A 26,679-nucleotide genomic window follows, 5' to 3' on the forward strand; every position below is an offset into this window, starting at 1 on the left:
TTGTCAGATGCCTGTGGTTACACTCTATTGCACATTTAGCAAAACAAGTCTAATTATCAAGTGATGATGTACTTCTCATTAATCTTGCTATTGAAACTGATCAGAATCCTGCAAGGATGTAATTATTTGGATTATTATTGTTTATTTACACACTGCCTGCATATTCAATCAAGCTTGGAGTTCCAGGAGATGCAAGGAAATAAATTAGCAATGATACAGTATGTTTTAAACTTTAAAGACCTCAAAAACATATACTACCACAGAGAAAATGTGTCTCTCATTAAAATGTGGTAATAAAAAAAGCTCACATGACCTCAGGCACCAGTGGACCTCCTAGCAATGCAATCTGACCTCCTGAACATAGTTGCCTACCCTCCCACATTCTGCAGGAGACTCCCTGAAATAGCAGCAATCTCCCTGACTCCCTGAATAGACCAGAAATCTCCCTGATTGCACCTTACCCCCATTATGTAGCTGTTACATTCTTGGGGGGGGGGGGGGGGAAGGAAAGACAGGGATACATACATTCAAATGGTATCATCAGTGCCATTTCCCTGCACTGGTTATAAGGCACAATGATCCCTGTGGCTACATGCATTTTAAATAAGGTTTCCCGTGGCCACTTATGTTATATGGAAGCTCTTGTAAAACACAATACACAAATCCAGAAAAATAACTGTCTTTTCTTCAACAAGTAGATCTTACTAACTTTGCGGCTCATTTACTTTAGGATGTAAGTCATTTTTATAACACGCCTCTCAGATGAAGCAGTACATGTCCGCACCCTCACAATCTCCCTGAAATGCTTCCTCAAAAGTAGGCAAGTATGCTCCTGCAGCCCCGTTTATGTCTTTTTACGCATGGACTAGGACCTGCGGATGCTCAGTGAAGACCCATTTGAGTTTCATTGTAGATGTTCTGAAATATTAGGACCTGCTCCCACTGTTCATGCCTGCACCAACTAGTAATAACTACACTGTACACTGCTGCACCATGTGTAGGGGCAATGGGGGATAGTTCAACTACTGGGCATTATTGCTGATGTAGCACACACACTGTATCAGTTTCTGAGCACTGTTTAGTTGCCACACAATCAGTTTCTGGCCATGTGCCCTCTGCAACTCTTGTGAGCCAATAGCATAAAAGAGAATAACACAAATGTCACAGCAGGAAGTGTAATCACACTGCAAGACATTTTAAGTTCCAGTAGCTAATGTTCTTGGACACCATAATTAATTTCAGTTTAGAGAGAAAGGGCACCCTTCATATATGAGCTTGAAGTGCACAGTGAATGTAGAGGGTCTAGGGAAGGGTTTTCTTCCGAATAACCTCTGTTGCCCCATCAATTAAATTTTTATAGGGCCCACACGTTTCTAGAAATGCTCCTTGCAGAGGTAGATTTAGGGCTCTGCCGCCCCTAGACACATCATTATCCCCCCCCCAAAAAAATAATAATAATAATAATAATAATAATAATAATTTTTAAATAAAAAATAAAAGTAGTATACAATATAATGTGTGGTCACAGACTAAATTACAGGATTAAGTCATTTAAGATTATACATATATGAGCTCATTTAAAATACCCAGCAGGGCAACATAAAATGCAGTGTTGACAAAGAGGCGGGGAGGGAGAAAGGAGATGCGGTCAGGGGTTCTTAGATGGGGTGAGCGGGCTGGAGTTTACCCGCAACAGGGGAGATGAGAGGGATCGGATGTGCAGCGCTGGGGGGGGGGTGCCTTGATGGTAGTGGCATTCAGGGGTTCTACGATGGTGAGGGGAAGTGGGGGGTGATGTAATGAGAGGGTGAGTAGGGGAGGATCGGGAGTGCTGCAACGGGAGGAGGGTTTGAGGGGGAGTCAGGTTTTCCGCGTTATCTCCCTGGACCCCTAACTCTTTGATGCCTCCCTGTCCGGTCTGACACCAAGCTGGATCTTACCGGCTGGGCGGCTTTGCAGGGTGTGAGTACCACGTGCAGAGAGCCAGCATCATGGAGGGTAGAGGCCTGCTGTGCCGCCCCTGGTAGGTGCTGCCCATATGCATTTGCCTCATGTGCCTAGTGGAAAATCCGGCACTGGCTCCTTGCCACATAGGATTGTAATATTTTCTATGGGACAGTGATGGCTGATTAAGGCCGGTACACAAAGTACGGTACATCTGTGATTTTTTTCACACTACTCATGCAACAAATATGTCGCACACATTTAGGGTAGAATGGAAGTCAGTTGGATAGATGCAAATGCTTGGGTACATGGTGTTCGCACTTCAGATAGGTTTGCTATGGGAGTGTCATGGCATTTGCAGCTTGCTCTCCGCATATACAGTAGGCTGCTTGCTGTTCCCTGGTCCTACATTCGTGGCTATATTGTTGTTGTAGCTGTGTATGGATCTTATGCATATGCATCTGAGACTTTGAGTTCAGGCATCTGCAGAGTAGGGGCTGCCCATACTTTCATGGAAGGTTGTCCCTCTTCAGCTTATTTAAGTGAGTTTCACGTAACTAGTGTTAGGTGATTAGTTTCCCTTGCAGGTGTCTTGCTTCTTACATTTGTGCCCAAGCCTATAGTGCTTCTACTTTGGATACCTGTTGCCAGACTCTGATTTACCCCAGACCTGATTATTGCCAGTGCCTTCTTTACTTTGGATACCTGTTGCGAGACTCCGATTTACCCCAGACCTGACTATTGCGGGTGTAGTACGGTATGCCGGCGGCCGGGCTCCCGGGAGCCAGCATACCGGCACCGGAATCCCGACCACCGGCATACCAACAGCTGGGCAAGTGCAATTGAGCCCCTTGTGAGTTCACTGCGCATGCCACACTATCTATTCTCCCGCCAGGGGAGTCGTGGATCCACAAGAGGGAGAAAAAGGTGTCGGTATGCCGGGTGTCGAGATTCCGCACCGGTATATTGTGTGCCGGGATCCCAACAGCCGGCAAACTGAAGACCACCTACTATTACCTATGCCCTGTCTACTTTTGGATACTTGTTGCCAGACTCGGATAATCTCTGACCTGCTATAATTAACCCCAGAGATTGTTGGATACCTGCCACTGATTTATGGGCTACAGTATATCATATCTAATTCTAATTCTGTTACTGGAATTCAATCTAATAATTAAGAGAAATACTCTAGCATCCACATGACATAGGGCAGGTGCAACCACAGAGACTCTGCCAACTGTGAATAGAAGTGGACATCTGCACCTGCTATAATTTCAGTTATGCAGTGCAGCCCAAATGCAGCTGCTTTACTGTACGTGCGACTGTCAATCAGCCTCAGAGTTTGCCCTGACTGATTTTATGTCCTAGTCAAGATATTAACTAGTGCCCCCAGTTTACATGTATATGTCATAAATTGCTACCCCCTGGCAGCTGGCAAGACCATGGATATGCAGCAGGGAGAGGTCACATGGTCTGTCCTTCATCTCACTGGTGCTATCGTAGTGGACAGTGCATGGAGCAGCAGTGATGAGAGTTTACATCTGTGGAAGCTCCTCCGGCCAGTGTGTGCTTAGTGACTTTTTAGCAGGCTGCCATGCCTGTTGATTGCCCCCATGGAGCAAAGGTCTTCAAGGCATTCGCCTAAATGGTCTATACCCAGGGCCAGATATGATCAGCCCTCTATTGTATTTGATGTACCAGGACACAGACTTAATTATACAATAAAAAATGGCAACATTGATGTGTTCCATAAACTGCGTGATAAAACACACTGTCCCGCTAAGACTTTGTGCTGCTTCATGAAGGAAAGAAGAATAGAACATTCTCTTCTCATGCAGCAGCCTTTAGTCTGGTGCTCCTATAAAAAGATGTCTACATACATGTACTGGTGCACTCTGTCATAAAATGTGTAGAACAGAAAAGTCTATTTTAGAAATATATAACCTAATATATAATTATTGTAGTTTAGTTACAAACTCTATATTATTGAACGTACAGTATCTAGCAGGTTTTAGAATAGTGTTGGCAACTCCAAGGGTCCAAGCATACTGTATGTACGATCTTCAAACTAATAGATCCTCATGCTAATAAATTATGAATGCTCTTGTGTGTGCATTGGCGTTTCTACAATGGAGCAATGGGTGCGGTGTACACGGGCCTCTGGGTCCAGGGAGGCCCACACTGCACACATTGTACCCATGTTTTAATACTTATCTCTCTGGAGTCCAGTGTTGGGTGCTGCAACCATGGTGAAAATTACAGCCAAAATGGCCTCCGCGCATGCACAGCAGTGGCGTCACAAAGTGGGTGCGGGGGGTGTGGCCCGCTCCCTGGTGTCACCCGCCGAGGGGCGACACCAAAATGCTGGCTCCTGCTTAGTGACAGGAGCCGAGTGCTGCACTATTACATTATGTGCAGCACTCGGATCCTGTCACTGTGTGGGAGCCAGCACTGCAGGCACAGCACTCCCCGGGTATCAGGCCATACCTCCCAAACCCCCCAAGTGACAAAAAAACGGGTGCCTGGGACATGAATTCCCGCCCCTTCCCACAAAGCACCACCCCCTTTTTCAGTCACCGCACCGGGTGTCCAGGAGGTGAGTGACGCCTCTGATGCACAGTAGTGATTTTGGTCTCCGGAACATGGTGGACGCCATGTTTCCAGAGACCTGCGCATGCACAGTAGACTCCGGCACGATTCCGGAGACTGCTGCCCCATACAGAGGAGGGGGCCCACCTGGAGTCTGCACAAAGACCTCCTCCTCTGTTAAAACATCCCTGTGTGTGTGGGTCGGGCATGGATCTTTTAAAACCAAAAAACACCACCAATGAGTTACATTTGACTATCCAACCCTATAAAAAATGTATAAATTCAGTTTGACAGCAACTTAACACTTAAAAAAATATTTTTTTTTACAGTATAACTTCAACATATTATCTTTTTTTAAAGACCTGTTAAAAAGCTCAGCAAGGGAAATAATTATTTCAGTATTTTATTGTAATTGGTGTGATCAAACTACCAGGGATGATACTGCTCACACACAAAGCACAATGAAAATATGTAAGAAAGAAATATTAGGATTGACAAATGTAATCCCTAAAGAGACGTTTTCATTAGGAAAGGCCATTAATTAAATGTGAGGTCTATTATTTAAAATGGCATATGACTTGATTAACTTGATTGCTGATGACATTTAAGTAAAATATGAATAGATCAAAAAAAGGATTATTTTAAATTTCAGCTTTAAAAAAGCCTTTTACCTAGTATCTCATTTAGAAGAAAACGCAAAGTTGCAGCAATGTGGGCTACTACTAATGATGTTATCATTCTCCTGGACTATGGGACTACAGTATTTCACAGCATACTTGCCTACCTTGCTGACCCCTCCTCCGGGAGGAGGCAGCATTGTAGGCGCATGGGGACGTGGCCGGCGGCATGATGGGCCGTCTGAGGGCATGGTCAGAGCCAATGTGGGCTGTCCAGGGGCGTGATGATGGGGAAGTGGGCAGTCCGGGGGCGTGACATTACGATAGCGTCATCATAGCTCCATCCCCCGCTATACAGTGCCGAGAAAATAGGCACTGTATAGTGGGGGCGGAGCTAAAATGACGCCACCCACTTGTTCTCTGCTGTGAGTGGCTGAGGGGGGGGCGTGGAGGGCCTGACAGGGAAAACGGGAGGCTTGCTTACCCTTCCCCCTTCCGGGGGTCCGGGAGGGCCACCCGATTTTTGGGAGCCTCTCGGCCATTGCGGGAGGCTAGGCAAGTATGTTTCACAGTAGTAAGCAAACCGTACTTTCCTACCCTCCAGGAATGGCCAGGAGGCTCTCAAAAAATTGGGTGGTACTCCTGCCCCCCTGGAAAGGAGGGCAAGTCTCCCAGAGCCTGCGCACGCCAGCTGACCAGCTCCCCCAGCCGCACGTACACCTCTGCAGTCACCGCTTACCTATAGCAAGTGGGTGTGGCAATTATGCGAATCACGTAATCATAGCCCCGCCCCCTGCTCAACAAAGCCAGTAACTGGTCATTATAGAGCGGGGGCAGGACCGCCCATGCAGCTTGATGCCATGCCCCCTGCTGTGCTGACCTGGCTGCCCCAGAAAGTCGGCAAGTGTGTTGCTAACCCTATGTTCATTCACAGGATATCATTGCAAAGAACTAATGATCAAATACTGTAGGGTTTCAGGTTATTATGAGTTTAAAAAAGGGCCAGACTAGATGGGCCATGTTGTTCTTTTTTTTTTTTTTGTTGTCAAATTCTATGTTCTAGGTAAGACTGACATGCTGCAACCTTTGGGGGCGGAGCAGGGACGTAGTTGGACTGCAATCCTAGAAATGGGGGTATTGCCCCGTTTTCCAGGAGTGCCAAGGCCAGGATCTGCATTGAAATATGCAGATTTCCTGGCCTCGCAAGCAGACAGGAGGCGGCCAGTCCGAGTAAGCGTCAGATGGTTGCGATGGTGATTTCCTCAGATGCCTGACCAATCCTGTATAGAACTTTGACCAGATTGAACGGAACTTGAACCTATCAGATACCGTTGGAACATATTGGAAGATGCGCCTCAGTTATAAGAGCATTAGTGAGTAATGCTCTTGTGACTGAATGGATGAGAAAAGTCTTCCCATAAAAGTGGAAGTTATTATAGTAGCAAAGAAGGGACTTACTTCATATTAACATGGTTGTGGAATAAGATATTCAACAAGCACATATGGCCATATACAGTATACAGGACATTGTATTTCAGAGGTGTTATTGAGAATGTGTATTTCAGCACTTCTGCAGGTCATCTGGCTATACTGCAGATAAATACAGCCAGTGCTTGCGGATTGCCTTCTGAAGCAGGATTTACTGTACTTTCTGTAGTTTAACAGCATTGTGTTCGGAAACCCCATAGCAATGTTCTCAGATCATCAGGGAAATTACTAATATGCATTATTGCTGACAAATGTGATTAAGTAATCATTTAAATTCTCTATTTCATATATTATAACATGTTAAATGTCAATGAAAGTCACATATGAGTGACAGGCAAAGTGCTATGTTCAGTGTTCACACTCAATGAACCATTACATTTATAATTATATTATAATGCTGCCTACATGTAGAATTATATGCATTATTCAGACAAGCATTGTTTGGTATTACGAATGTGTCTCAGCGGTGCTAGTTAATTTGCTAGAGAGGTATTCACAAGGTGCAACATTAAAAAAATAAAGTCATAAAATACTTTTATGTGATTATGAGATGTTCAATATTGTCATTTCATTTCAATCCGTAACCTAACTTTTAAATACATTTCTTAAAACCTTAAAGTGACTTTGCACAAATATGTACTGTATATATTATCTATAGAAGCTGTAAAAAGACTGGAATGGGTATGTAACAAAATAAGGTTGATAATGTGATTTTAATCTATTATACCGCAAATCCATATATACCTACTCTCCCGTCCGCACCCTCCTGCAGAGAGAGGAAGAGCGGGCAGGGCGATGACATGATTTGTGCTGAGACGCATAATTGTAGCCCCGCCCCCTTTGCAATGCCAGTAATGAGGACATGCATGCCCCTTATAGCCCCCTTTTGCCGAGTCTAGTCCCTTGGTGAGCCGACCTGGCTGCTCCCTCCCGGAAGGAGCAGCCAAATAGTCGGCAAGTATGCACCAATCACACAGGTTTTTAAAAACATCAGCAACTAGGTTAAAACTACATTATTTTAATCTGTGTTTTGAATAAACTGACAACTGGGGGTAAATTTAGTACACATCAGTTTTGACCTTTTGGTAATTTTTCCAGCGGCTTTGCACACCAACCTTTTACTAAAGTCAAAATCAACCGCTAAATTGGTGAATGACGGATGTTTTGGGTTGTTTTTGTTAAAGAAATTATTATACCATGCTGTGTGTATTGTTTATTTTAATTAGAGATGAGCGGATTCGGTTTTACTCGGATTTACTCGGTTCTCAAAATGGTATCTTATTGGCTCACGGATGTCTCGTGTTTTGGATAGCCAATCAGATGCCGTTTTGAGAACCGAGTAAATCCGAGTAAAAACGAATCCGCTCATCTCTAATTTTAATGTGTCCCATGTGTTTATTTTAATATATTTTTTTTAGAGGTGGATTACAAGCGCCAGCAGGTCCTTAATGCTGGGGCATACTTACTGGGACTTGTAGGCCACCTGTAAAAAAATATTATTATTACCCAATAACAACCCTAAATGGCTGTCTAGCTGAGCACCAGAAGTGGATGAGTGCCAGTTGGCTGAGACTGAATCCTGATAAAACAGAGGTCCTTATGGTAAGTCTGCAACATCAAAGGACAAGACTGCAGCATAGCCAACCAACTGGACATACACTTGGGGGTACAGAATTACAAAACACTGTGCAGAATCTTGGTATTGTCCTGGATGGTGGCTTGACACTTAAACATCGGATACTGTATCAACAACAATCAAATGCTCATTCTTTCATCTGAGGAACATAGCCAGAATCAAGCACTTAATTTCCTCTGAAGATCTGCCAGAAGTCATCCATGCATTTGAATCATCTCGATTAGACTACCGCAATGCCGTCTACCTAGGTCTTCCAGTAAAAGAGTTGCACAGCTTACAGCTGGTACAAAACACATTTGCCGAGCTGTTAACGAACCAGCCCCTTTCCAGCCACATAACACCCATTCTCTACTCACTTCACTGGCTGCCAGTAAGATGGAGAATCATCTTCATGATTGGCTTACTGAGTTTCAAAGCACTACATGACCAGGGCCCAAGCTACCTGAGGCAGCTTCTTATTCCATTCTGTCTGTAGATGTGTAACAACAAAATCAGGACGACACTTGCAGCATCAGTGTAATACAGGTCTTTACTCAGCATGAGTCAGACACCAAGTGGAAGTAACAGAAGACAAACAGGAAGTGAGTCACCTCGGCATGACATCTTCTCCCATGATGCACAGCATGCATTTACATCCCCCCTTTCAAACTGGAAGGATGCAGAACATAGATGAAACAAATGCAACAATGTGACAATGTTAGGCGTGAACAAAGGAAAGACATTATACAATAAAGCATTGGAACTTTGGGTTGGGTTTGGACACACGGGCCGATCTGATAATGGTACACTGGGAACCTATAGGCATGTCCGCTGTGACACCAGAGGGCTCTATTACTTCAGAAGTGGTTTCTGAGGAAGGACTGTCCATGCAATGCGATTCATCACTGACATTGGTTGCAGCTGTGGTAGAAACTGATGAGTCAGGCTGTGTAGAGCTTTCTTCAGCTACACTTAACAGATGGCGGCGGTTGTGTTCAGAGAGGGCATTATCAGACTGTACCACGTAGGTATTTGGATGACCTGCAGGATGCTGAACCACTGCAATTCTGTCAAATCCATGCTCGGTTTGCATGCGGACAGAACTGGCCCAGAGACAGTGGTATGTGGTAAAGGGTAGGGTTGAGGATGCCGCACAAGACTAAGTGAGATTAAGTAAATATGTAATTGATATGTGTTTCCAAGAAAACCGACGAACCAGAAAAGCTTCCGGAATTGATCACCATCTACCATTGAACAGAAAAAGGTTCTTTTTTAGGTAGAAAAAAGAGGGTGATTGTCGATGGTGCTCCCATGGGTCTATTACATAGGTAATAAAGACAGGAGAGAAAGGAAAAAAGTGACCCTTGTTGGGAGCACTCCCTCTTGGAAACAACTATGATAGAAATTATGTATAGTGTATTGGATATTAAAACGTAACCTTTAATTTTAATGAATAATATGGGAGTACACACAAAAAATGTTTAAAAGATGATTAAATAATTTGAATCGTAAATTCGGGAATGCAACTGTGAACATAAGGATGAAAAAAACATTAAATAAAAGGCAAACGTGCGGCACAAGTTACGGCAAAACCAAGAGATTTACCCGCCAGGTGTTGATTACTGCAGTAGGTGCAATAGCAAAGGTATTGCCTTCAAACTTGACCTACAACACCTGGTATTCCTTAGTGGTCAACCACCTAAGTACTGACCAGGCCCAACACCGTATTGCTTCCAAGATCGGACGAGATTGGGCATGTACGGTGTGGTATGGTAGTAGATTTAAAGTTAATGAAGCAAAGACCTATAATGGGTATGCAGTTGTTGAATCCACCACAAGGCTGGTTGTGAAATGGGCAAAAAGTCTCTTAAAAAAGAGACCTATGTTTAACCATCATTGCACCAAGGTGTATTCCAAATGTATAGGTATACAGAGGTTTTAAATCATATGGTCAACCGATTTTGCCAAAAATAGCCGCCAATATGTTGCTTATATTTGTGCTATGCAACATTGATCCCAGAGGATTTTTCACATGTAGTAGGGCAATAGTGGACCCTAGTTATTCTGATGACATGCCAGCCAAATTTTTGAAATATCAAAACATGAATGTGTTGCAAGTATAGTTAGTACTGAAAATGCAAAAGGTCCTGAGCAATACACCATACTCCCCCTCCCCCTTCACACAGCGTATGGGGCAGGAAATGGGAATGCACCAGAAACCATGTATTCAGCTAAAACGACAGATTGGCAGGAGTGGATAGATAATTAGGGAATAAATCTCAAGAGACGTGATCTCCACTATCCACACTAAGGCTAACTAATTCATTAGAGCCTGAAATGTCAATTACTGTCTTGATTGCAGTCTGTAAATAATTGTACTTGCAGTATAGAAGCACACAAATAGTATTGTATGTGCTGTATGTCCACAGTGAGTCAAATAAGAGTTGTGAAACAAAATGTGAAAAAAAACCCCAATTGTCAAAGTGAAAGGTGGATTGTTGCTGATTGTATATAACTTCATCAGCAACAGAGTGATACTAAGAAGTATCAAAATTGTTTCTTTATATGTATAGCACCTAACAGCAGCAGTTTGTAATATACAATTAAAGGATTGAATGAAATAAATAAAACTTTTTGCCTTATTATAGAAGCGGCATAAATTTGCCTGAATGAGACCGATGCACACAGTGTTTAATTACAGTTGTGCGTGGCTGGAGAGCGGGAGACAGAATAAAAATGCAGGATATATGTGGAGAGATACTTGCAGACGCCTGTGCGTGTGTCCTGCTGTTTTGATGCCGCTGACAGCTCGACGTGACGAGCTGTGTGTCTAAGCGGCTCCCCTGGTCTCCTCTCCTGCCGATGCCGCTGACAGCTCGGCGTGACGAGCCGTGTGTCTAAGCGGCTCTCCTGGTCTCCTCTTCAGCCGGTCTCCTGGTCACGTGAGCGCACTCACCGTGACCTCGTTCACCTCCCGATGCACACAGTGTTTAATTACAGTTGTGCGTGGCTGGAGAGCGGGAGACAGAATAAAAATGCAGGATATATGTGGAGAGATACTTGCAGACGCCAGTGCGTGTGTCCTGCTGTTTTGATGCCGTTGACAGCTCGACGTGACGAGCTGTGTGTCTAAGCGGCTCCCCTGGTCTCCTCTCCTGCCGATGCCGCTGACAGCTCGGCGTGACGAGCCGTGTGTCTAAGCGGCTCTCCTGGTCTCCTCTTCTGCCGGTCTCCTGGTCACGTGAGCGCACTCACCGTGACCTCGTTCACCTCCCAACGTACGTTTCACAGGATGCTTGTTCACGGGTAGTGTGAACGTTAGAAGTGCAGACCTGGTTTATATTCAGAAGAAATGATTGTTAATTGATTACACTAGGTGGTGATTACGATGTAAAGGTCTGACTGCGCTTTATGAGCTTGAATAAGAAAAAAGCAGGGTTAGATATGTTGCACTGAATGAAACTCCTTCGGATAATTAGTGAATGTATGCCTGCAATATATGTAAAAAGATGTCTTAAAAGGTGGATTTGAATGAATTGATTAAGGAAGGGAATTGTGTGAGAGTGCTGAAAGACATGTGTGTGCTGTGTAGGAAAAGAGTGTGGGGGAGGGGGAGGGAAATTGATGATTGATTGCAAGTATGACAAATGTTAAATAGTGAATTGGGAGTGTGGTTGGAATGGAAATGTGATAGAATAATGGAATGAATGGATTATGAAATATAATAGAGATGAATGTGGATATGTGAAAATGAATATGTGTAAATGTTATGAAAATGTATAAGAATGATTATAAAGATGAAATAAATTATAATGAAAATAGATGTTAAAGTATGTAAAAATAAAAATAAATATAAATATACAAAATAAAAATAATGATAATAATAATAATGATAATGATAATAAAATAAAAATATAAAAAAATATATGAAAAAATATGAAAAAATATGAAAAAATAAATAAAAATATGAAAAAATAAAAAAATAAATAAAAATATGAAAAAATAAAAAATAATAATAATAAATATTAAAAAATATATCTAAAAATGGATATATATAAAGGTGAATAGATGTGAATATGAATGTAAAAATGTTGATAAATAAGTGAAAATGAAATTGATAGTAATAAATATAAATGTAAAAAATGAAAGTGCTAATATTGATATTAAAGTTATATAAATTGTGGTATATGAAATGAAAATGTGTAATGAAGGGGGAAGGAAAATTTGGGATAGTGTGTGCATTATGGCGGCAGGGAAATTGTGATGGTGTGAGGAAGGAGGGAAAATGTGCATGGGAACTATTGTGTGAACTGTATACAAACACGTGACCCAGGTTATGTAGAAAAGCTTGTGTGACTCTGAATTTTGATAATGATAGTGTATTGCTAAATAAAGGTGGAATGGGGCAGTGGGTTGGGATAGGTATGACTGTGGATGGGAAGTGGGAAATGGGGGGGGGGGGAAAGGTTTTGGGGGTTATTGGTGGCAGGCGGTATGCTGATCTGTCATAAGAAGCTTTGGCAGCCATTCTGCGCTTCCTGATGTTCTCCCGTACCTTTGGCTCTACTCTGGGTTGCAGGAGCTGCTTTGCCATTGGAATGCCTGTGCATGGGATGGAAGTCCGTCTCGGGACGTGATTCTCAAGTTTAACAGTGCCAAGTAAATGTCCGATCCATCTCGTGCACACATCTCCATTAGGTGCTTTGCAGAGCGGACTGCACGCTCTGCCAATCCATTTGACCGTGGGTAGTGTGGACTACTAGTGATGCTCTGGAAGTCCCATGTATTCGCAAAGTCCTTGAACTCTCTACTCTTGAATTGCATGGCATTATCAGTGATCAGCTGCTGTGGGGTGCCATGTGCTGCAAAGTGTCTCTTCAGCTTTGCAATGACCATTTGACTTGTGGTGCTGGGCAAGTAGTTTATCTCGAACCATCCTGAATAGGAGTCAACTAGTACCAGGTACTCTTTCCCCCTCCATTCGAATAGATCAGCCGCAAGAATGGACCATGGAAGATCAGAAATGTCATGGAGCAGCATGGGCTCCCATGGCAGGTGTTGACGCAAAGCATTGCAGGGTGCACAAAACGAGACAGCATGGTCAATGTCACCGTACATGGAGGGCCAGAATGTGGTTTCATGGGCCCTACACTTGGTAGCCTCCAGGCCAGGATGGCCCTGGTGCATTTGCTGGGTGTAGAACGTCTGAAGGGCAGCCGGAATTACGAAGCGATGACCCCACAGGATGACACCATCAGACACAGTGAGCTCATCTCTCATACAGTAGAAGGAGCGAATGCAGTGAAGCAGTTCTTTGGAAGAGGATGGCCAGCCATTGAGAATTAAAGCAGAAAGACGCTGGCAAAGATCATCCGCAAGTGTAGCAGCATGCAGCTCTTCCAGCCACTTCTCCTCAGCAGTGTTCATGTCAGTAGTCAAAAGGAAGGCTCGAGACAGAGCATCAGCAACGTACATTTCTTTGCCTCACTTATATATGACAGCTTGAGCATCATGCCCTGAATACGGGAAGAAGCAGAGTGAATGGGCTTCTTCGGTATGGTGATGAGAGACTGATTGTTGGTTTCCACCGTGACAGGACGGCCATAGATGAACTTATGGAAACGGTTGCAGGCGAACACCAGTGCCAACAGCTCTTTCTCAATTTGTGCATACCTGGTTTCAGTGTCAGTGAGAACCCTGGAAGCAAAAGCCACCGGTCTGCGGTGTTGGTGGCTCAAGGCCCCTAGATCACTCTGTGAAGCGTTGGCAGAGAGGACTACCGGATCATGCACGTTGAAGTATTGCAGGACCGGTGGATTTGTCAGCAGCCGCGTGTGCATCCAGCCAGCACCATTCTGAGTCCTGGTGGAGTAGCTGCCGCAAAGGTGCCGTGGTTTCACTGTATTGCGGAACAAATTTAGACAGGTAGTTGGTCATCCCCAGGAAGCGCTGCAGCGCCTGTTGGTTAGCCGGAAGCGGCATTTGCTAGATGGCAAGGATTTTTATTCGGATCTGGTTTGACGCCTTGACTAGTGAGTATGTGGCCCACGTACGCCACTTCTGCAACTCTAAACTTGCATTTGTCTGGGTTGAGCTTGAGGTTCAAAGCACGGGCCCGTTCAAGTACCTGGTGCAGTCGCTGGTTGTGTTCTTCCTTGGTGTGGCCCCACAACAGGATGTCAGCGATGATGATTTCACAGGGATAGCCTGCAAACAGTTGCTCCATGCAATGCTGGCGAACCTCAATACTCGTAGTGATTTATAGGGCATGCGAAGGAAGACATACCACCCTATCGGGGTCATGAAAGCTGTGAGCAGGGACGAAGCGCTGTCCAAAGGGATTTGCCAGAATCCGCACTTTGCATCCAGGGTACTGAAAACTGTGGCACCTGGCATGTCAGCAATCACTTGCTCGATGGTGCGGAGAGGGTGATATGGATGCAGCAGTGCTTTGTTCAAGTGTACTGGATCAATACAAAGACGTACAGTCCCATCCTTTTTTGATGCAGCCACCATGGCAGACACCCACTTTGTTGCTTCCTCTATGGTTGAAATGACACCGAATTGAGTCATTCTGTGGATCTCTTTAATGATTTTGTCTTTCATTGTGATAGGAACCCCCCGGGGGGCACAGACAGTAGGTACAATGGAGTCATCCAGCCTCATATGGTACACAACAGGAAGCTTGCCAAGTGTACTGCAATCAAATAAATCCTGAAAGTCTTTTATCTCTGGGACGGTCATCTGTATTGCGTGTGCCTCAGGCCCCAATATGAGAAGGCCTAGCTTCATACTGTCAGGGAGGCCTAGCAGTGGTTTAACCTTCTGATCCACAATGTGGAATAACAAATCAGCACAGGTAAACTTTAGCTTTGTGGTACCCAGTGTGGTGATGATCTGGCCACCATAAGCTATCAAGTAGATCTTGTCTCGTGGGTTTATCTGTGCAATTGGATCTATTTCATGTAGTTCTTTGTAGGATATGACATTGCCCTTCACTCCTGAGTCTATTTTGACTATGGCCACCTTGTTCGTATGCTTTGTTCTCAGTTTGATAAATATTTCGCCATTTTCATCCGAGTGGTCTACACTATCACAAACTGTCATGCGAACCAATTCACACTCTGGCTCCGTTTTAACCTGGTTAATCCACCGGCGTGAGCAGCAATAGCGCGACTCAGACTGTCGCTTTATGGAAGTTTGATCTTTGGAGTGGCAGCACCTTGCAAAATTATTCCATTTGCCACATGCATTACATCGTTTATCATATGCAGGGCAGCTTTGATTGTCAGGAGGGTGCTGTGCCATGCAGTTCCCACACATGGAGGATCGGCGCGGAATGGCCACCATGACACACACCTCAGCGTCCTTTCTTAGTTCCCTTGTGCCCTTTTCAGACTGCTCATTTAACATACAGATATTTATGGCAGTTTCTAATATGAGGCCCTTCTCCCGCAGCAGCTGTGCACGTACCTTGTCGCTGATTATGCCGCATACGATTCTGTCACCATTGAGCTCCTCTGTGAGGATACCAAAATTGCACTTCTTTGCCAGCAGCTTTAGCGTGGAGACGTAGGACTGTATAGTGTCATCAACCTTTTGGTTTGTGCTGTTGAAAACATTCCTGTCCATAATTACATTCTTTACTGGCATGCAGATCTCTTCAAACTTTGCAATTAGGATGTCAGGATCCTCTCTGTCTTCTCCTTCTGCGTACATAAAAGCAACTGATTTGTCCACAGCATCGGTACCTGCGAGGTTCAGCAGCATGTACAGTATGCCTGGACTTTTTTTAATTTGTCTGAAAGGCCTGCTATGGAGTATACGACACATGCCATTTTCTTTTAAACCTCAGCCAGTTGTCAGCCACGTTTTCATCAAATATCAGCTGATCTATTCTATTCTATTCTCCTGAGACCTTGTGCCATGCATCCCATTTCTTACACCATGTAGATGTGTAATAACAAAATCAGGACAATGCTTGCAGCATCAGTGTAATACAGGTCTTTACTCAGCATGAGTCAGACACCAAGTGGAAGTAACAAGAGACAAACAGGAAGTGAGTGACCTTGGCATGACATCATCTCCCATGATGCACAGCATGCATTTACACTGTACCATTCAATTACTGCAATCTGTAGACTAAAACTTTTAGCAGTACCTAGAATCTCACACAATCCATCTGGGGGTCAAGCCTTTAGCCATGTGGCTTCGACCGTATGGAATTCAATTCCCTGCACAGAATCCATCAAAGACAGACTCAGCATTTCCTTAATGTCCCTTTAGTATTTCCATGCTCTCTATGATAAACTATGAAGTCTAAAAGTCTATCTTACTGTATGTACTATACATAGGCGTTTGCAGGAGCTGACACAGGGGTGCCACTCTGGGACTTCCCCCCTTCCAATGCATTTTGGCCTACTCCCCCCCTCCCACTCCCCTCCCGTTCAGGACATAGGGGGTCATTCCGAGTTGTTCGCTCGCAAGCTGCTTTTAGCAGCTTTGCACACGCTAAGCCGCTGCCTACTGGGAGTGAATCTTAGCTTCTTAAAATTGCGAACGAAAGATTCGCAATATTGCGATAAGACATCTCTGTGCAGTTTCTGAGTAACTCGAAACTTACTCTGCCAGTGCGATCAGTTCAGTGCTTGTCGTTCCTGGTTTGACGTCACAAACACACCCAGCGTTCGCCCAGACACTCCTCCGTTTCTCCAGCCACTCCCGCGTTTTTCCCAGAAACGGTTGCGTTTTTTCACACACTCCCATAAAACGGCCAGTTTCCGCCCAGAAACACCCACTTCCTGTAAATCACATTACGATCACCAGAACGAAGAAAAAACCGTGAGTAAAATTCCTAACTGCATAGCAAATTTACTTGGCGCAGTCGCAGTGCGGACATTGCGCATGCGCACTAAGCGGAAAATCGCTGCGATGCGAAGAAAATTACAGAGCGAACAACTCGGAATGACCCCCATAGACTGTTTACCTGGGAGGAAACATACTTAAGAAGATAATGGTTTGTGCTGACAAAGTAGTGTTGGTGTTGTCTTAACAGATTGATTGGGGTATCAACAAATAATTTCTGACAAATTGATGTATAGTTCTGAAAATACAATTGGGGTTATTCAGGTTTGTTAACAAACCAAAAAAGCACACTAATGGGCAAAACCATGTTGCACTGCAGATGGGGCAGATGTAACATGTGCAGAGAGATATAGATTTGGGTGGGTTATATTGTTTATGTGCAGGGTAAATACTGGCTGCTTTATTTTTACACTGCAATTTAGATTTCAGTTTGAACACATCACACCCAAATCTAACTCTCTCTGCACATGTTACATATGCCCCATCTCCAGTGCCCATCTGATGAAGTGAGTGGTGACCTATGAAACGTCTTATGCAAACTGTGACCTGCTCAATTACTAGAAAATACCTATTGTCCAAACTTTTATTTTAAAAAACAAAAATAAAAACTAAATTAGAGACTTTATTTGACTGCAGACTTTTACCAAGCAGAACAGATACTGTTCAATCAAGGACATACTGTACACTTAATATCTTCCAGTTCATCTGCACCCGTGAAAAAATTCTACCTTCCCCCTATTTTTTTCAAAAGGGACGAATGGGTAAAGGTTTCCTTACCAGGGGAGGAACACCAATATTGTTACCATACACTGAAATTTATCATAGTGTATGGTTATGATATCTGAATGGTTTCAGCTTAAAGGCCGCCGCCTCCCTGGTGGAGACGCTGGAAGCCCTGGGGAGGCAGCGCCCCCCTAGGTGAAGACACCGGAAGCCCTGGGGAGGCGGCGCCCCCCCCAGGTGAAGATGCCGGAAGCCCTGGGAAGGCAGCGGCCACGCAAAAGAGCTTAAAGGCTGCCGCCCCCAGGTAAAGAACCTGAGTAACCTGAGTAATCAAACTTTTTTTTAAAGACAGTGTTGTGGTTTTTTTAAAAATATTTTCTTAACAGGTGGACTACAGGTGCCAGCGGGCCCATTATGTCCGGGCATGCTGGCACTCCAAGTGCCAGCATGCTGGGGCAGGCTTGCTGGGACCTGTAGGCCACCTGTAAACAATATTAACATACAATGAACCCCGCACCCACTGCCACCAGGGGTGCGGGGCATAGCACTGGGCTATCAGCCCAGTGCTGGTTGTTGCTCGGGAGGGGGGAACCCATTTACATTTTTTTGGGGCCCCGCTTTCCGAGGAATTCCAGCCCTGGGCTGACTGGCTTGGGGGGCACTTGAATGGCATGGCAGGGGGACCCCACACTGAGTGTCTTCCCTGCTATGGCACTATCCCCCTTGGCTGGTTCTGCCTGGTGCGGGTTTTAGTGGTGTGTGTGGGGACTACACTTTTTTTTCTCCCCTCAATGGGGGGGAGAGGGGGTGGGGGTGTTTAGCTGCCAGTGCCTCCCCTACCACTGACCTCACCGCACGTCACTGATAGTAACGTCAGATTAGGCCATTACTTACTTTTTATCATTGTAATGCCAATGCTAGAGGTTACATGCAAGATGATCTCAGTTTGTGCTACTAATTTAGACCTGATCGCAGCAGCAAATTTGTTCTGTAATGGGCAAAACCATGTGCAGTGCAGGTGGGGAAGATATACAGTAACATGTGCAGAGAGCGTTAGATTTGGGTGGGGTGCGTTCAAACTGAAATCTAAATAGTAGTGTAAAAATAAATCAGCCAGTAATTACCCTGCACAAAAACAATTGAACCCACCCAGTACCGTAACTAGACATTTTAGCGCTGTGTGCAAGAAACAGCATCGGGCCCCCCCCCCATTTTAATTAAAGCAGGGCCAGTGCGCGCCGCAGGCGTGTGCAAAAAATATAGGGGGGTGGCCACAAATAATACTAATTCATAGTACGCTGCACAGTAGTCTCCTTTATTCAAATTACGCCGCACAGTAGCGCCACTTACACACATTGCTCTAGGTAGAGCCCCTGTCACACATTACGGCAGGCAGAGCTCCATTTTACACATTACGGCAGGCAGAGTCCCCTTCTACACATTACGGCAGGCAGAGTCCCCTTTTTCACATTATGACAGGGAGAGCCTCCTTTTACACATTAAAGTCTGGAGGGTCGGTAAAGCAGGCGTGTACCCACAGAGTTGGGGAAGTGCAGGGAGATAAGTAGTACTTACCAGTGCAGCAGTGATCTAGATGGGGGCAGAGGGGTCCTTTCTTGACGGCTCTTGTCAGATGTTTTTTGGTCAGGAGGTGGGTGGGTGAACCAGCAGGCTCGTGGATAGGTTTTGCTTCTGGTGTCAAAGCTTATGGCCCAGTCCTCTCGTCCAGGACCCACCTGTCGTATATGGACTCACACTTGTGCAATCCTGATTAAGGATTTTGCAATTTAATTTGGGGGAATTCATGTAAAATATGGGGCAGCGGGAAACTCCACCGTGAACTGAGTCTCCCGCAGAAGGTGGGAGGGTAGGCAACTATGGCCCAGCTGTACACACACACTGTACATACATAGATACATACACATACACTGTACGTACGTACGTACGTACGTACGTACATACATATACACTGTACATACATACACACTATACACACACTGTACACACATGCATACAGACACTGTACACACATACACCATGTACATACACATATACACTATACACAGACATACATATACACTGCACATACATACATAAACACTATACACATACATATACACTGTACATACACATACATACTGTACACACACAAATACACTGTACACACATACATATACACTGTACACACACATACTAAACACACATACATATACACTGTACATACATAGACAATGTACTTACATACACACATATACAGTACTCTGTACATACATACAATACATATACATTGTACACACACACACACATACATACATACATACGTACATACACACACTGTACACACATACATGTACTCTGAACATACATACTGTATACACTGTACATATACACTGTACACACATACACTGTACATACACAGACAATGTACTTACATACACACATATACAGTATCAGTCTGTACATACATACACACTGTACACACATACATATACACTACATACATACATACATACATACATACATACATACATAGTACCATGCAGCCGCAGGCACCATGCACATGGCCACTCTCTCCTCCCTGCCTCTTCCCCACGGAGCCTCAAGCACATCAGCCTGACACTGACTAACTGAGCCCAGCAGGACAAAAAGCAGCCTACCCTGGGCACCAATCAGAGAGGGGACTCCGGGACCTGCAGCCAGCAGAGGGAGTGAGGGACAACAATAACTATCCCCGGGCACACACAGCACTGACAGTAGCAGTATCGCCGGCCACCTGATGCTGCCCTGCAAACAGCTTACTGAAGCTGGTAACATCTATTTCAGTGAGTGCCGGCAAAGAGAGATGGCAGCGGCTGCGCCCTCAGCGCATTTGTGCTGTGTGCGGCGCACTGCTAGCCCCTAGGTAGTTACGGCCCTGAACCCACCCAAATCTAACTCTAACTACAGGGCTGGTCTTGTTCTGCACAAAATGTGTTTGCAGCTGCTCTGCTGCACAGGCGTTCGCACTCCTGCAAAGCGAAAATATACTCCCCTGTGGGTGGCGACTACGCGTTTGCAAGGCTGCTAAAAACTGCTAGCGAGCGATCAACTCGGAATGAGGGCCATGATTTTGCCCTTAAGAGAACAAATTTGCTGCTGCGGTCAGGTCTGAATTAGGCCCTGAGTTCACATTTCAACAATTGATTGACCACCTCACATTTAATAATGCAATACAATGTAGAGTATATTATTTTCAACATGCATCTTTGTACAAGTAGGAATTAGACATTTGCCAATCCAGAATAAATATGCATATATTGCTTCAAATACAGTATACGCATGAAGATCTTTTCAATATACTACTACAGGCATATTTATAACCCTGGAATTCAGCCTGTATCGATATGATTAGTGAACATGTGGAATGGCTCAGAGAGTATTGCTGAGAAATATGCGTACTTCCAACAAATTTACATCTATATAAATACTAATATGCAGAGAAATAAGATTGTTTTGCACCTACTGTACATCTTTAAATGACAATATAATACAAAGTAAATCCTCTTAGGGCCTAATTCTGAGTTGATCGCAGCAAGAACTTTGTTAGCAGTTGGGCAAAACTATGTGCACTGCAGGGGGGGCAGATGTAACATGTGCAGAGAGAGTTAGATTTGGGTGGGGTGTGTTCAATCTGCAATCTAATTTGCAGTGTAAAAATAAAGCAGCCAGTATTTACCCTACACAGAAACGAAATAACCCACCCAAATCTAACTCTCTGCACATGTTATATCTGCCTCCCCTGCAGTGCACATGGTTTTGCCCAACTGCTATCAAAAATCCTGCTGCGATCAACTCAGAATTACCCCCTTAATGCAGTCTTTTTGAATTCCTTTTCTTAAGTATCATTAATTTTCTGAGTCATCTAATAACCATTATACGGTATAAAATTGATGAATGAAATGCCACTTAGGGGACCATTCCTCCCGAAAGTACAGTAAAATACCCAGGCTGCACAAAGAGTGGAATTTCCATACTGTATGTCATGCACAAGAAGGAAATTCTGGTTACATGACATACTTAGATTTTATACTAGACTTGATTTCTAGACATTAAACATAAACTTCAGCAAGTCTGTGCCTCTCAGATGCAGTAAAAGAAACCATGAGTGACGTGAACAATAGGGATTGAGGTTAGTGCTGATTTTCCATCTCACTTATAAATGCACCAATATTTCATTTTGTTCATTCTGCAATAAACTAAACAGAATCTAATTTTTTAACTCAATGGAGCTTGTGTAGTAACTCTTGGAGATTTGTTGAGCCTCATTACTTTTAATTTGAAAATAGTGCACTGTTTCCAAAGAATCATAAAACAGCTAAAACAAATATTGTTAATTAATACAGAACAGGTTTCTGAATAATGGGCCTAGGTATCAGGTTACTTGAAGATGATGTCTGTAATGATGCTCAGGTTATTTAACAACAACATCTGACACAGTGATTGTCTTACCTCTACTCACACTGAGAATACTGCAAACATGGCTTGTACGGGGTACATCTAGTTTACCCACATGTACATTAAGAATTAGTTTTCCATCTGGAGAACACTGAGAGTGATGCAGCAGGGGTTAGGTGTTTGAAATATGGATGCAAATCTGACATTTTTTTAAATGACTTTTGCTCTATATGGGGTTTTGTATGGGTGACCGGCGGTTGGCATACGGTTGTGTAGAATTCCGGTGTGGGGCGAGCGGAAGGAAGCCCCTTGTGGGTTTGCTGCGCTCATCACGCAAGCGCACGCACAGGGGCAGCACTGCAAGTGCATGTGCGCGTGCAAGGAGATCATCTCAGTAATGCAAATGCCTCTGCATGATTGACAGGCAGAGGCAGTTGGAGGTGGTGACGCGGCGTTGTGGAGGTCGGTGCGGTGAAAACGGGGGTGGGTCCGAGCAGTTTTAAGGGCGGCCACATGACATCACATGCGCCCGATACGATGGAGAAAATGGCAACAGCCTGACTGCCTTCGCAGCAGGCGGGGGAAGGTAGGGAGGGGCGATTCTAGCCAGTTGCAGTCATGCTAATTTAGCAAATCTGAAGATGAATCAGGTTCTAAGAACCTGATTCAGTACAGTACGTAACGTCTATTGTTTCGCCATGATAGCCTTGTGGTGGTGGTTGCAGAGGGTATTTATTTGCAAAGTGATTGGCAGGCAGGGACCAATTCTGGGAGGCAACAGGGGTGCAGTGACTCAAACACATGCAAGTCACTGCCTTTTTTGTTGGGTGTTTCAGCCTGTTACTGATATCTCGTATGCAATAGAAAGGGCTCCAGTGTCTTAATTTCTGTGATCATGCTACGATACCATACGGCTGCTTAGAACTCTGTCAATTGAATGATCTGCAATAGATGCTAAGTCTTTGCACACAGACGCTGGGATTTTCAAAGCTGCTGATACATTTCCAGCAGCATTAGCAGAGCCGTCTTAACAGCAGTGTAGGCCCCTGGGCACAGCAATGCACTGGGGCCCCTACCCACCCATCAGCGGTAGGGGTAGGGGGTGCTATCAGTGTCAGCTTTGATGTCCCGCAGGGGGGGGGGGGGGTTAGGGGGGTTCTATCTTTCGCTCAGCATGTAGGACCTGGAAATAGATTTCTTAGCTTTAATGGGATTAAAAAAACTAGAGAATCCCACCTTTCAGGAGGTACTGGGGACTTGGGGAGCAGAATTCAGGAACCAGAGCAATCCACCAACAAAAATATAACTGCATATTAGGCGTGTGGAGCTGGAGCAGGGACCAGCTGCTTAAAGGCTGATATCTCTGGTTCTGGGCATAATAGAGACAAGTTGACAGTGTCCACTGAAAGGGGAGAGTCCCAGCTTTTGGAGTATACCCTCAGAAAAAGTCAGACAGAACCCGAGATATCTGGCTGGGAAGAACAATTAACAGGCTTGGATGGGGACCACTGCTTTGAAGTCGGATATCTCCGGTTCCCCAGGGCCGATTTTCAAAATTCTGGTACCCCTGGAAACAGGGGACCCTCAGCTATCAGCCTAAGGCCCTTTTACTCCTGAGGCCCTTGGGAAAGAGCCCATTGAGCCCATACGAAAAGACGGCCCTGAGCTTTAGCATATTTCTGCACATAAACTGCGTACACATTCGCAGTTCAGAATTCATTAGCATTCATCTCTGTATCAGCCTCTAAATGCAGATATTCACCCATATATTGAGTTGCAGCTGCACTGACCCCATGGATGTACTTGTTGAAATAGTCTTCATTATTATCAGCAGACGCTTACAAAAGGCTTACATCCAGTGCAAGAGATCCACCTGAAATCAGAAACATAGGGGGTAATACAGACCTGATCGCTCACTAGCGTTTTTTGCAGCGCTGCGATCAGGTCAGAACTGCGCATGTGTATGTACTGCAATGCGCAGGTGCGTCGCATGGGTACAAAGTGGATTATTGCTGTGCGATGGGTTTTGCGACGAATCCATTCACACAGACGATCGCAAGGAGATTGACAGGAAGAAGGCATTTGTGGGTGGCAACTGACCGTTTTCAGGGAGTGGTTGGAAAAACACAGGCGTGTCCAAGCGTTTGCAGGGCGGGTGTCTGATGTCAATTCTGCCCCGGACAGGCTGAAGTGATCGCAGTGGCTGAGTAAGTCCTGGGCTACTCAGAAACTGCACAAAGTTTTTTTTTGTACCGCTCGGCTGAACATGCACACACTTGCACTGCTAAAATACACTCCCCTGTAGGCGGCGACTATCTGATCGCAGCATTGCAAAAAATTGCTAGCGAGCGATCAGGCCTGAATTAGGCTCATTGTATGCAATTCTTCCTACACACAACTTCACAAAACATAACTCACGTGTGAGCACTCCATTACTAGCCAGTTATGCCCACTCAGCAGTAAATCAATGCCCAACTGAGATATTTACAACTCTCAATCACCCATCTATGTGTGCGCTTGAACTCTGCAGAATCTGAAACTCTCCCTCCTTCTACAGGATATTCCTTCCCATCGGGAAACCTCAGTTATTAACTATCTAGGAGGAGGGAAGAATAAAAAAGACAAGAAAAGTAAAACAGTTTCAAATTTGGAAACCTATGAATTATAATAACCAATAATAACAAGAGAAGAGCACTAATGGACTCAATGCAACATATTAAACCTAAGTACAAAACATAATTTTTATGGGAGCTGCTACAATGTCAGATTCCAGAGGTTGGTATTAGTAACTAGTGCCATGTACTCTGTACACATTGCAAGGATAGGCTCCTATGATATATGGTATTGCTATCCAAAAATATTTTCCCTGTTGTCTTGTCTCTGTGACCCTAGACCCTAATGTATCCCAGGATAACTAGTGAAACACAGCTCCAACATCCAGGTACTTCACAGTCTCAATTAATGTGTCAGAGAACTTTTGCTTCAATAGCCACACTTTAATATTCAAAGAATATCTTGATGAAGAATGAGACTCACAGTAGCATGTGGATCGTAACTATGAGCTGCAGGGCTGCAGCCCCCCGCCCCACCCCCAGTAAAATCTACCTCCTTAGTGAGCCAGTGGTGGCAGTCTGTGGCTGCACTAGCAACACTGACTGACAGTGACAGGCAGTCCCATTGGAGGTGTTTTCTCCCTTTCGCCCTCTGGGACTGCCGGTACAGGCTGCTATTAGCAGAGAGTGTGCTTCCTGTGGGAATCCACCATCTGCCTTTCTGTCAGCGGTACCTGGCTTCTATGGGCTGCAACCAATGCAGTCCATAGAAGCAGGTGTTTTGCCCAAGCACAGTCCCCACCGATGGTTATGCGCCTGTGCCAGTCACGGCGCCTGCCCGATCCAAAAGACACTAGACATTTTTGAGAATTTAAACTTTTGTTATATAATAGGGTAAAAGTCGCGGCTATTAGGCATCTAATGCTTTTAACTGACACAGAACCAAAGGCTACACATTGCCCACATGTATGTCAGACTACAATACATTATTAAGCAGAAACAGTTGCTGACCTCTTGCTCTGCCTTGTTATCTAGTATTAAAGTATCACCAGTGCACAGATTAGATATTATGAAGTTATTGGTTATTTAACACCAATTGATAAGTCAGTTTTATTACATAATTTTTTGCCTGCTATCATTATTAAATTAACACGATTACAGTTACTTAATGAGAACAACGGAAACAATGTTAATGTTTTGCAAATGAAATCCTGGCTGCTCTAATGCCATTCTGTCCGGGTAAAATGTATATGTTTCTTGTTGCTGAGTTACACAATGGCAATGTATTGTCTAAGATTAGCTGAAGGCTGCATAAGCCTGAGGCCATATAAGAGCCCAACTTTTGGTGATTGGTTGTTTTATGACTAAGCAGTTGCTAGGCAGATCATGTTTCCGGTTATTTTTTCCTATAGGATCAGAGGGTTGTCCGTCAAGCTTTAAGGGGTTGGACTCAGGATAGTATATAGGGCAGGGTCATGTGCCTCAGACTTCCTCTTGCCATTTATTGTATGGCCCAGGAAGGCTGAGTATACTGCCTCAATTTTGATATTATATAGTTTGCTTTGTCTGTATATATTATTTCATTTGCTGCCCCCCCCCCCTCGTTTTCCCTACCTTCCTCACAGTTTGTTGGGTCCTTGTGGTTGCTCAACTCCCTGCTATGCCACGTCCACGCCGCTCCGCACCCCCTCCCGCCGCCTCGTGGAGGCCGTGGGCACCCCTCGCTCTTGCTCCCGTAGTGCGGCCCCCCAGGTTCGCGGCAGGGTCGAGCCGCTGCGGCCCGCGCCGCTGCTAGCGGGGATCGTGCGGCCGGCGGCCACTCTGCTCATGCCGCTGAGGTGCGCGGCTCAGC

General features: G+C 44.7%; 1 protein-coding gene and 1 pseudogene across 3 annotated transcripts in view; both read right to left on the reverse strand.

Moving 5' to 3' along the window:
• The window catches only part of STPG2 (sperm tail PG-rich repeat containing 2), a 1,528,785-nt gene that overhangs the window by 608,644 nt on the left and 893,462 nt on the right, over positions 1–26,679 (reverse strand). The window lies entirely within an intron of this gene.
• LOC134935104 (5S ribosomal RNA) lies at positions 9,916–10,034 on the reverse strand (annotated as a pseudogene).

Source organism: Pseudophryne corroboree, chromosome 1 (assembly GCF_028390025.1).
Source record: "Pseudophryne corroboree isolate aPseCor3 chromosome 1, aPseCor3.hap2, whole genome shotgun sequence".
NCBI lineage: Eukaryota > Metazoa > Chordata > Amphibia > Anura > Myobatrachidae > Pseudophryne > Pseudophryne corroboree.